We start from the raw sequence: 12,935 nt of genomic DNA, 5'->3' as shown, positions 1-12,935 counted from the left end.
GCTACCTTTAAATGACCAGTTATCTCCCTTAGAGAATCATTTTTTATCCTATAATATCAGTTCCTCTTCAACATCTGATGCAACTCTTAGTGTTTTCCATTGCTTTCTAGCTGTGTCAGATTTCCCTAGAAGACAGAAATGAAAGTGATGACTAAGAAGATTGCACTGAAATTTCAAATGTTTGGTCTACACATTGATTCCCCCACCCACCCCTCCTATTCCGGTCTCCTTGCCCTCCACGGGGGAAATCACTATTTTTGTACAGTGTAAAACCTTCAGCTTTCACCATTACATGTAGACTTACAATCTTTAAACACAAATTTAGTTCATTTAGTTGGAACCACACAAAATAGAACCTACTCAGAGATTTCAGACTTTTTTTCTATTTCCCTGACGATCTTCTAAAGATACAGAAAGTTACATGTCATAAGTGTACCAATCGTGATCAGTTTCCCCTGTCACTTAGAAGGGACAAAGCATTTACTTATCTCCTCCACGGTGGCCCATTTTCTATATTGCAATCTTGCCTGCAAGTCAAATTGTTCGAAGCACCATGTCTGGAATGAAGAAAGGCACCAGGGAAAAAAGGAAAACAGCAAGAAGGAGGAAATAATCATATGGAGTATTTCTTCAGGCCATCTCAACATACTTCACATTTCCTTCACAGGAACAAGATAAGATTTCTCAGCGGGGTATTTCTTTTAAAGATCTAAACTTGAGTAATACAGGCAGTACTTTAATGAATATCTAAGATAATTAAATGATTATGGTGACGTATTAATATAGGTCATTGGACAGGCGCGGTGGCTCACGTCTGTAATCCCAGCACTTTGGGAGGCTAGGGTGGGCGGATCACTTGAGGTCAGGGGTTCGAGACCAGCATGGCCAGCATGGTGAAACTCCATCTCTACTAAAAATACAAAAAAAAAAAAAAAAAAAAAAAAAAATAGCCAGGCGTGATGGGACATGCCTCAGTCCCAGCTACCTCGGAGACCGAGGCAGGAGAATGACGTGAACCCAGAGGCGGAGGTTGCAGTGAGCCGAGATCCTGCCATTGCACTCTAGCCTGGGTGACAGAGCAAGACTCCGTCTCAAAACAAACAAACAAAAAAAGGATATTTTCCAGTACACCCTGTTCCATATATGCTCACTCAAGTCAAAATTACTGAGTGTAGTGGACATTTTAGCCCTACTCTCAAGGAAAAGGCAGATTTTCATAGGTCCATTTATATCATTATTTCACTAGGTCTCCCAAGCTTCCAAAAGGTAGATCATGTGCTCGCTTCAGCATCACGTATACTAAAATTGCAACAATACAGAGAACACTAGCAATTTTAAAAAATAAAAATAAAGCAGATCATTAGACGACCAAAACTGTGGTGAAGAGATCTTTCACCCGGACAAATGGTACCCCCGGTGTAGTTCAGAGCATCCCACAGGAACTCTACACCGTCTCAATGTAGTGATTGAAAGCCAGGCACTGGAAGGACAAAGTTGAGCAAAACCACCCCGAAACATAAGAAGTTCCTGGTCCTAGGCTGACTCCCTAGCAGGTCATTTTACACCAGTCAGGCAAAGACAGACAGAGGGGCAGGGATTGAGGTGGATGGAAGTGGGGGCTCAGGGAAGGAGTTCCCTGATCAAGTCTCAAAGGATTAACAGGAAACTGGACACGAAAAGGAGGAGAAAGTGGCCAATCCGGGAAAAGACGGTAGCTTGAACAAAAAATCAGGACGAACAATAGAATTCCCTGTGCCGCCATCAGCAAACGTTTGCCCCACGTGTGTTTGTGTGCAGCTGCCAGGTGTAGCGACATGGCTGCCATTTTGTTCCTCTCTGGTTGGCTCCTTGGCGCCTACAGCCTGTGAAGCGCTGCCTGACGCCTACCGCTCTCCCACCTCCCAGCCTCCGGGCCCTGCAGCCTCCAGAGATCCCTCCGCCCCCACCCCCGGGAAACCTGGAGGTGGCCTGGTGGTCCGAGGTGTGCTCGGGAAGGTGCTTTACCCTCCTCGTGGCCCGCAGTGATGAGGCCACTCTTCGTCTTCCAGAAGAGTCAGAGAAACAGCTTCACCTCAGCACCCTGGGTCCCTCCAAACCAGAGGGCGCAGAAATGCCTAAGTGTGAGGAGGCTGGGTGTGCTCGGCCTGGGGAGTCTTGAAAGTCGCCAAGGCTACCTCAGAATCCGCGGCCAAGCCCCGGGCTTTGTGGTGGGGCCAAGCTCCTCTCCCCGGGGTGCTGCCGTGCGCTCCTCGCCGCCCTCCCCACTCTGGCTGGGGACCGGCGAGCTTGCCGCCGCCCAGATGCACCTGGATCCTCGCCGCAGCGCTCCCTGCCCTCGGCACCCCTACCCCCGGTGGCCCAGACGCGCCCAGGTCCTCGCCTGAGGAATCTCCGTGGACACCCGACCCTCGGCTCTCTCTGAAACCGCCCGCGCTCGCCCCCCCGCGTCGTTTCTTTCTACTGGAAGCACAGCCCAGAGAGTAGCTCTCCAAATGGCTTTTCCACACCAGAAACTGAACAGCAAGCGCGGCCTGGAGCATCTGGGGACAGGGTGGAGGGGGACTGACAGTTTTACACTCTTCAGTAGTTGTGAGTTGTTGTACTGTGCGTGAGGATTGCTTATTCCCGAAGTGTAATTTGTTTGGAAAATTACTTACGAAAGAAAAGTCGTTTTTTTGAGCCCCAGAGTTTTCAGAATATTTTGCACAATGCCATACTGATGCTAGCCTTCCCTTTGTACTCAAAAGGCTTCATTGAAACGAATCACACAAGTTAAAAGTCAGTTTGGTGTGGTGTCTTGGTGGTGGTGGTGGTGAATGAGTCACATAGCTTAAAAACTCAGTTTGTGGTGGTAGATCTCAGATACTAAACCCACTGTGAAAGCTTAATCAAGTGGCTTTACCTCGCTGTGCCTCAGTTTCCACATGTGTAAAATGGGAATAATTATAGTACCCATGTCACAGATTTATGGTGAGATGAAATGAACTCACGTATATGAAGCACTTGGTGTCTGCCACAGAGTGGATGCTGGAGAATCGCTCACTGTCATTATCCTTGTAGGTTGCCGCTCACTGTGTCACCTTTTGCTCCAGTCTGTGGTGAGAAGTTTCAGGGAAGTAAAACATGCCTCTGAGAAGGATGACACATGGATTGAGTAGAAAAATGGAATTCCATGTTGGTCAAAGGGTAAAAATTTTCAGTAATAAAATGAGTAAGTTCTGGGAGTCTAATGTATAGCATAGTGACTATAAATAATACTGTATTGTTTACTTGAAATTTCCTAAGAGAGTAGGTCTTAAGTGTTCACACACACACACACACACACACAATGGTAGTTATGTGATATGATGGATGTGTTAACTTGATTGTGGTAATCATCACTCTGTGTATGTGTATATATGTGTGTGTATATATATAAAGATAAAAAGTCAACACTTTGTATACCTTCAATATATCAAATTTTTATTTGTCAATTTACCTCAATAAAACTGGAGAGAATGAAATTTGAGAGTGTTCAAAACCTTAATCTCCATCCTGCAGGAGAAACATTTCCTTTCCCTGTGGCACACAGGACAAAGTATAGGAGCTGAGTCAGGGGCCAGGGCCCAAGCCCCTGCTCCTCCACTAGCCTGTGGGTTGATTCTTGGGCAAAATGCCAATGTCTCTAAGCCTCAATTTCTTCACATGGGGTCAAGTAAGCCCCACGTGTATGAAAGGGCTCTGTACCCACTAAAAGCCTGAAAATTGGAGGTGCAGTTATTTTGAAAATACACAATTGATGGCCTATAAATAGAACAAGTGAGTTAAATGGAACATTGACAACCATATGGAAGTTTCTACAGTGCCATGAGAAAAGCTTGATTTTTTTTGTTAAAGTTCAGCAGTGGTTAAATCAACTACTAAAAGAAGAGCTCTTCCCAGAACGTTTTCTCTTTTTTTGAGACAGGGTCTCGCTCTGTCACCCAGGCTGGAGTGCAGTGGCATGTTCCCAGCTCACTGCAACCTCTGCCTCCCAGGCTCAAGTGATTCTTCTTCTTTTTTTTTTTCTAAAGTGATTCTTCTGCTTCAGCTTCCCGAGTAGCCGGGATTACAGCCACATGCCACCATACCTGGCTAATTTTTGTATTTTTAGTAGAGATGGGTTTCGCCATGTTGGCCAGGCTGGTCTCAAACTCCTGACCTCAAGTGATCCACCCGCCTTGGCCTCCCAGCGTGCTGGGATTAGAGGCATGAGCCACCGCACCCGACCCCTCAGAATGTTTTCTTGATGGAGTTGCTGGCACTTCCTTTTCCACCACTGAGGTAGGGTAGAAAAGCCCTGTGACTCCGAGGGGTTCCCTTTCTTTCTCTTCCAGATGTTTCCTCTGTGATCCACACTCTGGGTCCTTTCATATCTCTAGAAATAAATTGTCCCCTTCAAATTCAAAGCACCAAAACATACTGCAAGTTCCTACAGTTCAGGCTGCAACTACTTTTAATCAATTCTAAGAAATCTCAGGGAACCAAGTCCATCAGTTCCGTGACTTCAAAATAAGTCACCTAATCTCTCTTGGCTGCAGCTTCCTTACAAGGAAAACGATATACCTCAAATTCTAAGAGTCACATGAGCTTGGCAGAAATGTAAACAGTTTCCACTGTTTTCTATCTCTCTATCCTTTCTGGTTAGTTCCATGAACTTCCACCCCTAGACACAGGCTGAAATCCACCTCACCCTCAGCAACCTTGGGTTTTGAAGAAGGTGGGGCCTGAGTTGTTTTGAGTTCTCAGTTGCAAAGGGTTGTTCTCCTGCCAGCCCTGGCCTACCTGCCTAGAGCTATTGTTAGTAAATTCTTGCTTAGTGAAGAGACAAAGGAAAAATGCATGTCTGAATGGATTAGCTTTATCACTCATTCAACAAATATTTACTGAGTGTGTCTGTTATTTACCATGGCTTATAGTTCTCTAAGGAGGTGATCCACCTGTTAAGTGGAGGTGGAGGGGCCAGGGGAGGCTTCCCTGAGGAAGTGAGACCTGAAGGAAGAAGGGAAGCAGTCAAGAAAGCCAGTGCAAAGCCCTACAGTGGGAAAGAAGGAAGCAATGAATGGATGGATGAATGAATGAATGAATGAATGAATGAATGAATGAGTGGATGAAGAAATGAATGATTGACCAAACGAAAGGACAAACCAATGAATAAGCGGTTCGGCCTCCTCCTTGGTTACTGGCACACTATCCTCATTGGGTTTCTTTCTCAATTCAATCTGTCTATAAAGCAGGTATGAGTCCTGGACACCTACCACTGTGATGAGAAGAGACTTCTGCAGCGCTTACACAAACATTTCCCGGGTTCTTACTGGTTGGAAAGCACTCATTATCCAAATGAAGAGTGGAGGAATCTCAGACTTTTACTACTTCGGAGGAGCCATTCCTTTCAGCTTTTCACTAATTCACCACCATTTTTTCTAGTTAATAGCTTCCATTTCAGCTCTTCAACATAATTGAAACATCTCATATGGGCTATAGAATTTTCATTTTTGGGTTTTGGTTTTGGGTTCTGGGTGTATGTGTATGTGGTGGTGGTTTTTGTTTGTGTGTGTGTGTGTGTGTGTGTGTGTGTGTTTTGCAATAAAATCCAGTAAATACCATATAGACTTCAACCGTGTCTTTCTTTCAGGGTAAAAAATTCTCAAGGGAGATAAGTTTACTACGTAGAAAGAAGAAAAACTTTTGCTATTCCTGAGAAGGGGAGAAGGAGGGAAAAAAACAAAAAACAAAACCCCCTGTAAATGTCACTAGTGACTAACTCCATCTATTTTTGGAAGGCCCTAGGGGGTTTTAGGGCTTTCCATGCAGTAGATTAAATAGTAACATTCCTCTGAAAAGGAATGTGCAGGCTTTGCTCCCTGGAGTGCTCACCTGCAACAGCTGTCATGAAGGGCCAGAAAGGCAAGTGGAGATGCTGGGGCCCAGCGCACAAAGCTTCCATCTTCACCTTCACCAGCTCTCAGGGACAACAGAGCATTGGCATCTTTTAAACCTGTAAGTCAAGTGCGTCCCTTGTCTGCTAGGTTTCCCCAGGCCACTGTGGACATGTGACCGTGACTTTTTAGCACCTGCTTCTTCTGCCATGAATTCCATCTACACCCGACTTAAGACAGCGGACCCCGCAGGTCAGATGCCCAGGTTCATTCCCATGAGCTTGCCCTGAGCCCTATCAAATCAATGTGTCTCCAAAGAAATATATCGCTGTCAAAATTTAGAAAGCTCTTTATTGTTAACAACAACAACAAAAAAATCACACTTGTTTTATGCTGGTATTTGCTGGAGAAGGAGTGGACAAAGCAGCAAAGAAATATGACCTGGCTATGATGTTTAAGTACTGCCATGTTTAAAAGGACATACTTGGAACTTTGTTTTTTCCCATACCAGGTTGAAGGTGTTAGGTTAAAAATAAGTTTTTACAATGGTGGTTCATTATATGAATCTCTCTACTTTTGTGTAATTTCATGCTTGAAATTTTCCACGATAAATGATTACAAAAAGAAAGATAAGTAACAGCATTTCACATGCCATAAGATCCTTGCTGCTTTACTTCCCTTCTTCGGCTCCACTAAGACTCCACCACCAGCAACCTCTGAAAGATGAGCTTCCAGGTGTGTTATGCCTTAACACCTGGAATCCTGATGTTGCCACCCAGAATCCCAACTCATTTCATTTCAGTTGCTTAGCAGCAGGGCTCAATTTTTTTTTTTTTTTTTTTTTTTTTTTTTTTGAGATGGAGTCTTGCTTGTCGCCCACGCTGGAGTGCAGTGGCACGATCTCGGCTCACTGCAAGCTCCACCTCCCAGGTTCACGCCATTCTCCTGTCTCAGCCTCCCGAGTAGCTGGGACTACAGGCACCCGCCACCACGCCCGGCTAATTTTTTGTATTTTTAGCAGAGACGGGGTTTCACCGTGTTAGCCAGTATGGTCTGGATCTCCTGACCTCGTGATCCGCCTGCCTCGGCCTCCCAAAGTGCTGGGATTACAGGCGTGAGCCACCGCGCCTGGCGCAGGGCTCAATTTTTTACATCTTACATTTTACCAATACTTCCATAAAGGAACTCTGTTCTCATCATGATAGAAATTAAAGGTTCTATTAAAGTTTTTGTGTAAGAAGAAAATTACATATTAACAGGCATTCTGGTGTTATTTTTACCCTTTATTTAAAAGGTTAAGGTTCTAAGGACATTAAAAAATTGCAATAGTATTATTTGGAGTAAATTTCATTCCTATGTCTAGGAAACATAAATTAGCAAATGATGATGTCATAGTTGAATTTTGCAATACAATTAAGGATCTTATAACTCCCTTAAGTCTAAATCACAATACATATAAGGCATGGAAAATGAATTCTATAAATGTCATTGTCACAAATAAAAAATCCATTGAACATTTACAAAGTTAATAATAATTCATTACATGCTTACGAATAATCATGACGGTGAAGTATATTAGCTAAGGAACGTCTTAAGAATTGTTATAAAAATTCCACATTCCATCTACACCACTTCTGGTTAACAGGGGTATTCTACTCCTAATTGAAAACCCTTCTCTTAGCAGATGTTTTCTACCCAAGGCCAGGACAAGTTGGCTTCCCCTTTCCTCCTGCCCTGTAGATGGAGACTGGCAAACACATGGATGGGACAGACAGCTGAGGACTGAATGCCAACCTTAACCAGCGCACTATCCCACCCCACTCCACAGCTTGGCCCTGACACCAAACCAGCTTCCCAGGCTCCAGATTAGAACAGCAAGCAAATTCCTAATGTTCCATTAAAGCACCCGCAGATAATTCAAAAGAAAACCTTAGAATCTGCTTGAAAATATGGGTCATTTTGAAATAATAGGATGACAGCCAGTCTGAATTTGGGAAAACCCACTTTATACTTTTATTTATTTTTATTTTTTTCATAAAAAGTGCTGCTACACCCCTGGGCCCATCTGCAGACAAGCTGCCCTGCCCAAGCCTTTGGGGAAGCAGCCCCCTTTATACTTTAATGTAACTTATAGAAGTTTTTTAAAGTATTTTTATTACTTTCAAAATCATGATGTAATTTAGGATAAGCTGGCAAAGTACTGTTTTATGGGTATTTCTTGCTTAGTGGCTAAGTAAGAAAGACTTTCAGTGCAACCATTCATTAAGTTCTATATTTTCTAAATACAACCTGGAAATCATTCATTCTTTGAGCTTTTTTGTTTTTAAGCTTTTTAATAAAATTATGTTCCCACTCAAACATAATAGCAATGGTTCTTGCCAGTTAGAATGGAGATTTACCACTGGTCACACTATCTTAATTAGGCTATGACCTCTTGTCAGAGCAGGAGTCGCAGGCAAGCCTTCAAAAAGGCCATGCTGCACCACGTGGACTTTCTCAAGAAACTCTGCTCAGGAGAAGAGGACCTGGCAATCTGAATATGCAAATGCAGAGCAAAGCATGAATCAAGGGCATCAGTGCAGCTTCTCAGAGGTGCCCAAGCAGTGCAGGGGCGCCATGTTGAGGATGAGTGCATGCTGTGTTATTTCAGCATACAAGTCAGTTCAGGTCTCACCACATCCATGTCCCTCTCTCGCCCTCACACACACAGCAAGTGCACTTGCTCCGTGTATCAGCCTTCTTTCTCTTGCCCATAGCTGTCCTGCAGAAGTTGATATATTGAGCCACATTCCAGAATCTTGAGGAAGCCTAGCCCAACTTCTTGAAAGCCAGCACCAAAATACTCTCATTTGTATATTAAATGACAGAATCAAAATTCCAGTATGCTTTGTCTGATGAAAAAGATGCAGGGAAGTGAAGTTCCATGGAAACAATTACACAAGTTCAGAAAGGCACGATTTGGCCAAGCAGATAGGAATCATTATAAAGGCAACACTTCTAGTTTTACTTGAAGAGTTAAAGATGTGTGTTTATTTCCTCCAAATCTACCTAAAGGACATTACAAAAACAAATTTTACAAAAAAAAAAAAAAACCACGGAGCAGCCAAGGCAGTCTGCCTATAGGACTCCAGCCACCAGAGTGGGTAGAGTGAAATACCAGCAAAAACCAGGATTAGGGGATAGGGTCAAACTGGAATGAGGAAATGCGTCCACACACACCGACACCAATATGGCCCATGTTGTCAACCTTTTTGAGGCTCAGCTTCAGAATGCTTGGAAGGCAAGTTTATGTCCTTTAGGCAAGAGATTGGACAACTCCCCTCATGGGAAACTAAATATCAAAGGGAAACCTGCCCCCACCCCTTGCACATTTAAAGTTCTTCCAATGGAAAAAAATGGGAGACCTGCCAGATCACCCTTAGAGAAGCCCAGCAGCTAATGAAATCCCCCTAAATAAAGCTTCCAATCAACATTTTAGTGCCTCTCCCTTAAAAATAAGTCACCAGTGCTGGGTGGGGTGGCACAATCTGGTAATCCCAGCTACTAGGGAGGCTGAGGTGGGAACATTCCTTGAGCCCAGGAGTTTAAGTCTAGCCTGGGTAACATCGTGAGACTCCCATCTCTAAAAAATAACTAAAAAACAAAAATAAATAAATAAGTAACCAAGACATTTGTGAAAAGCAACTCTCTTGAAGGAAACTAACAGAAATAAGAAATTCAGAAGAAATAAGGAGATAAAAAAAGTTTTCAGGTAATATTAATGTCCTCAGAAAGATAAAAGATATATTCATGAAACAGGCATTATTTTTAAAAAGAGAACTCTTGGTAATTCTAAATGTAATAGCAGAGATTAAAATCTCAATGAAAGGGTTAAATAATAAACTTGAGGAAATCTCACAGGAAGTATAAGATAAAGACAAAGATATTGAAAAGGGAAAGAAGATTTTTTAAAAAAACAGGATCCATCCAGGAAGGCCAATACCCGAAAGGAGAGAATGAAGAAAACAGAATTAGAGAAAAAGAGAGAGAGAAATATAATCCTGATACACAATGCAGCTCAAACACAGTTAGGGCTGACATAATTTAGCACACCATAGAATGTCAGGTCTCAGCCAACAGTGGCAAAAACAGAAAACCAACAAAATTTACCATGCAGAGTCCTCAAAAGGCTCAGGAACTGGCAGTTTCAGATAGTGCTTCTGAAACTGAAGGTTACGCTGAAAAAAACCAATCTAGGACGAGCTGGGTAAACGCTGTGTGAGAAGTGATCGGAGCCTTCATTCCCCTCTCTGCTCCACATCACTGAGTATGTCCTTTTCCCCTCCCCGACACAAGATAGCAGGTTTATTCTTTGAAGGAATCCTTCCTGACCGGAGGTCAGCTGGCACAGTGGTTGATTTGAGAACAGTAACACAAACCAGGGTTTCGGTGACCATAAAATGGTGAGACCCACAGCCCTTCTTCCCAGCTCTGTTTCCCCAATAGGCCACCAAAACAGTGACAGCATACTTGTAACCTTGGCAGGAGGTAAGAAAGGTTTCTTTCTGAGGAATCTGACTAGTCCCTGAAAAAATGTCAGAAAAGACTGAAGCAGAAAAGTTTCCTAAAACAAACAGTGCCTCTGGCTCACCCTACAGGGAAGCTCAAAGTCAACAAGCCGTGTCTGCAAGTTGAGAGCATCCAATCCACATTTTAGTCCTCTAATCCTGAACAAACATCCAAGGGTGCCAGATGCCTAAGGAAAGCCCAGGACAAGAAAACTGGTGAACAAAACAAATAAGTAAAAGGGACTTGGAGGAAATAAAATACACAGTGACTAAAACTTTAAAAGTATCACAGATACCCTCAGGGAAATAAGAGACAATGACACCCCTTTGAAACAAGAGTAGGAAACTATAAAAAGGAACATAGGACCAGAAAATAGAATTCAGGCATTCTAGAAAGGTGAGTAAAATGACAGAGGGGAAAACAAAAGCAAGAAAATGAAGATATTAGAGAAGCAATCCAGGAGTTTGAATATCTGATTAACAAGAGTTTCAAAATGAGGGAAAAAAAAGCCAACAAGAGGGAACCATCAGTAAAATTATTCAAGCAAATTTCTCAGAAGTGAAAGACCTAAGTTTCCAAATTTCCTAAAGGGGCCACTGAGGGCCCAGAACAATCCAGGAAGATTATTGTGAAACTTCACAACACTGGGGACTAAGGGAAGATCCTTTCTAACCTGATTCCTGGAGGATGTTCTCCCCCAAAATAAGAGAGTAAACCAAAAAAGAAGAGATGAGAAATCCAACTTGGGAGAAAAATCCAGAGAATTCCAAGGTCCACAGTGAAGGAAAGTCTCAGGATAGATGACAGCTCTGCAACAGCCTGGAGAGCATTCAACTCGGAAGAGGAAAGGGATGGGGGTTGGGGTGGGGAGTGGGCTCTCCTAAGAAAAAAAAAGAAAGTGATAAACCATCCAATGTTGGTGTCTATTAGAAAGTGTGTCTGCTAGAACTACAAAGAAAATCAGGCAAACAGGAAAAAAGGCAACAATTTCAGGAAAAACTAGAAAAGGCAACCATAGTTCACAGTACTCAACTGGAAATCGTATTTGCATAAAATGTTAGGCAAACACAGAAGTTTATTTAATCAAAAATTGCATTATCTTGGGAGGGTGGGGCATGGGAACAAAAAGGAAGGATTTGTATTATCTGTCATAATAGATGATTATGTTTAAAAGTCACAATTGCAAACAGTTTATCTAGGCATATTATTTAGAAGTACTGAGATGTATATGCCAGAAGAAATGGCTAGAAGAGTCAAAAGTAGTTAGTTGCCTCTAGGAAGAAGCAATGAAAGAGTGTGAAGAGTGATACAGGGAATCATTGTAATTTCTTTAATACTATTTAACAATATTTTTATTTTTATTTATTTATTATTTTTATAGAAACAAGGTCTTGCCATCTTGCCCAGGCTGGTCTCAAACTCCTGGGCTCAAACAAGTCTCTCACCTCAGCCTCCCAAAGTGCTGGGGTTACCGGCATGAGCCACTATGCCTGGCTTAACTTTTTCAAAAACTAAAATTAAAAAAAAAAATTCTTTTAGAGACAAAGTCTCACTCTGTTGCCCAGGCTGAAGTACAGTGGTGTGATCATGGCTCACTGTGCCTTGAACTCCTGGGCTCAAGCAATCCTTTTGCCTCAGCCTCCCAAGTAGGTATGCCTGCAGGCATAAGCTACCAAGCCCAGCTAATATATTTTTTATTTTTAGGGATGAGATCTCACTATGTTGCCCAGGTTGGTCACTAACTTCTGGCCTCAAGTAATCCTCCCACCTTAGCCTCCAGAGTCACTGGAATAACAGACATGAAGCACTGTACCTTTTTAAATGATGTGCATGTATACCTTTGATTAAAATGCTTTTTTTCAAAATTAGAAAATGAAACAAATATAAAAGATGTTAGTTCTTAACTAACTCAACTTATCAACTCCTCCAGATAAGGGGTCTTCTTCCCCTTCTCAGCATCTGGCGCAGAGAGGCACTCAACAAATGTTTGCTGTTTGATTGATTGCTTTATTGATTAATTGAAACAAGCAGTCAAAAATATTAATAGGTTTCTTGAGCTACACGGATAGAAAATTCTAGGAAAAAAATTAATAGCTAACACTCTTTAAACACATACTATTTGACATCCTCTGTTCTAAGTGCGGGGTGTTTATCATATTGCTGAATCCTCACAACAATCTCATAAAGAAGATACTGACATTGTCCCCATTTTATCAACAAAGAACCTGAAGGACAATGAGGTTGTATAACTCATTCCAAGTCACACAGCTAGGAAGTATCAAAGCTGGGTCTAGGCCAGGCGCGGTGGCTCACGCTTGTAATCCCAGCACTTTGGGAGGCCAAGGTGGGTGGATTGCCTGAGCTCAGGAGTTTGAGACCAGACTGGGCAATATGGTCACATCTCATCTCTACTAAATTAGCCGGTCATGGTGGTAGGTGCCTGTAATCTCAGCTACTCAGGAGGTTGAGGCAGGAGAATTGCTTGTACCC

Source organism: Chlorocebus sabaeus, chromosome 21, assembly GCF_047675955.1.
Source record: "Chlorocebus sabaeus isolate Y175 chromosome 21, mChlSab1.0.hap1, whole genome shotgun sequence".
Lineage (NCBI taxonomy): Eukaryota > Metazoa > Chordata > Mammalia > Primates > Cercopithecidae > Chlorocebus > Chlorocebus sabaeus.
Note: the sequence above shows the minus strand (reverse complement) of the source record.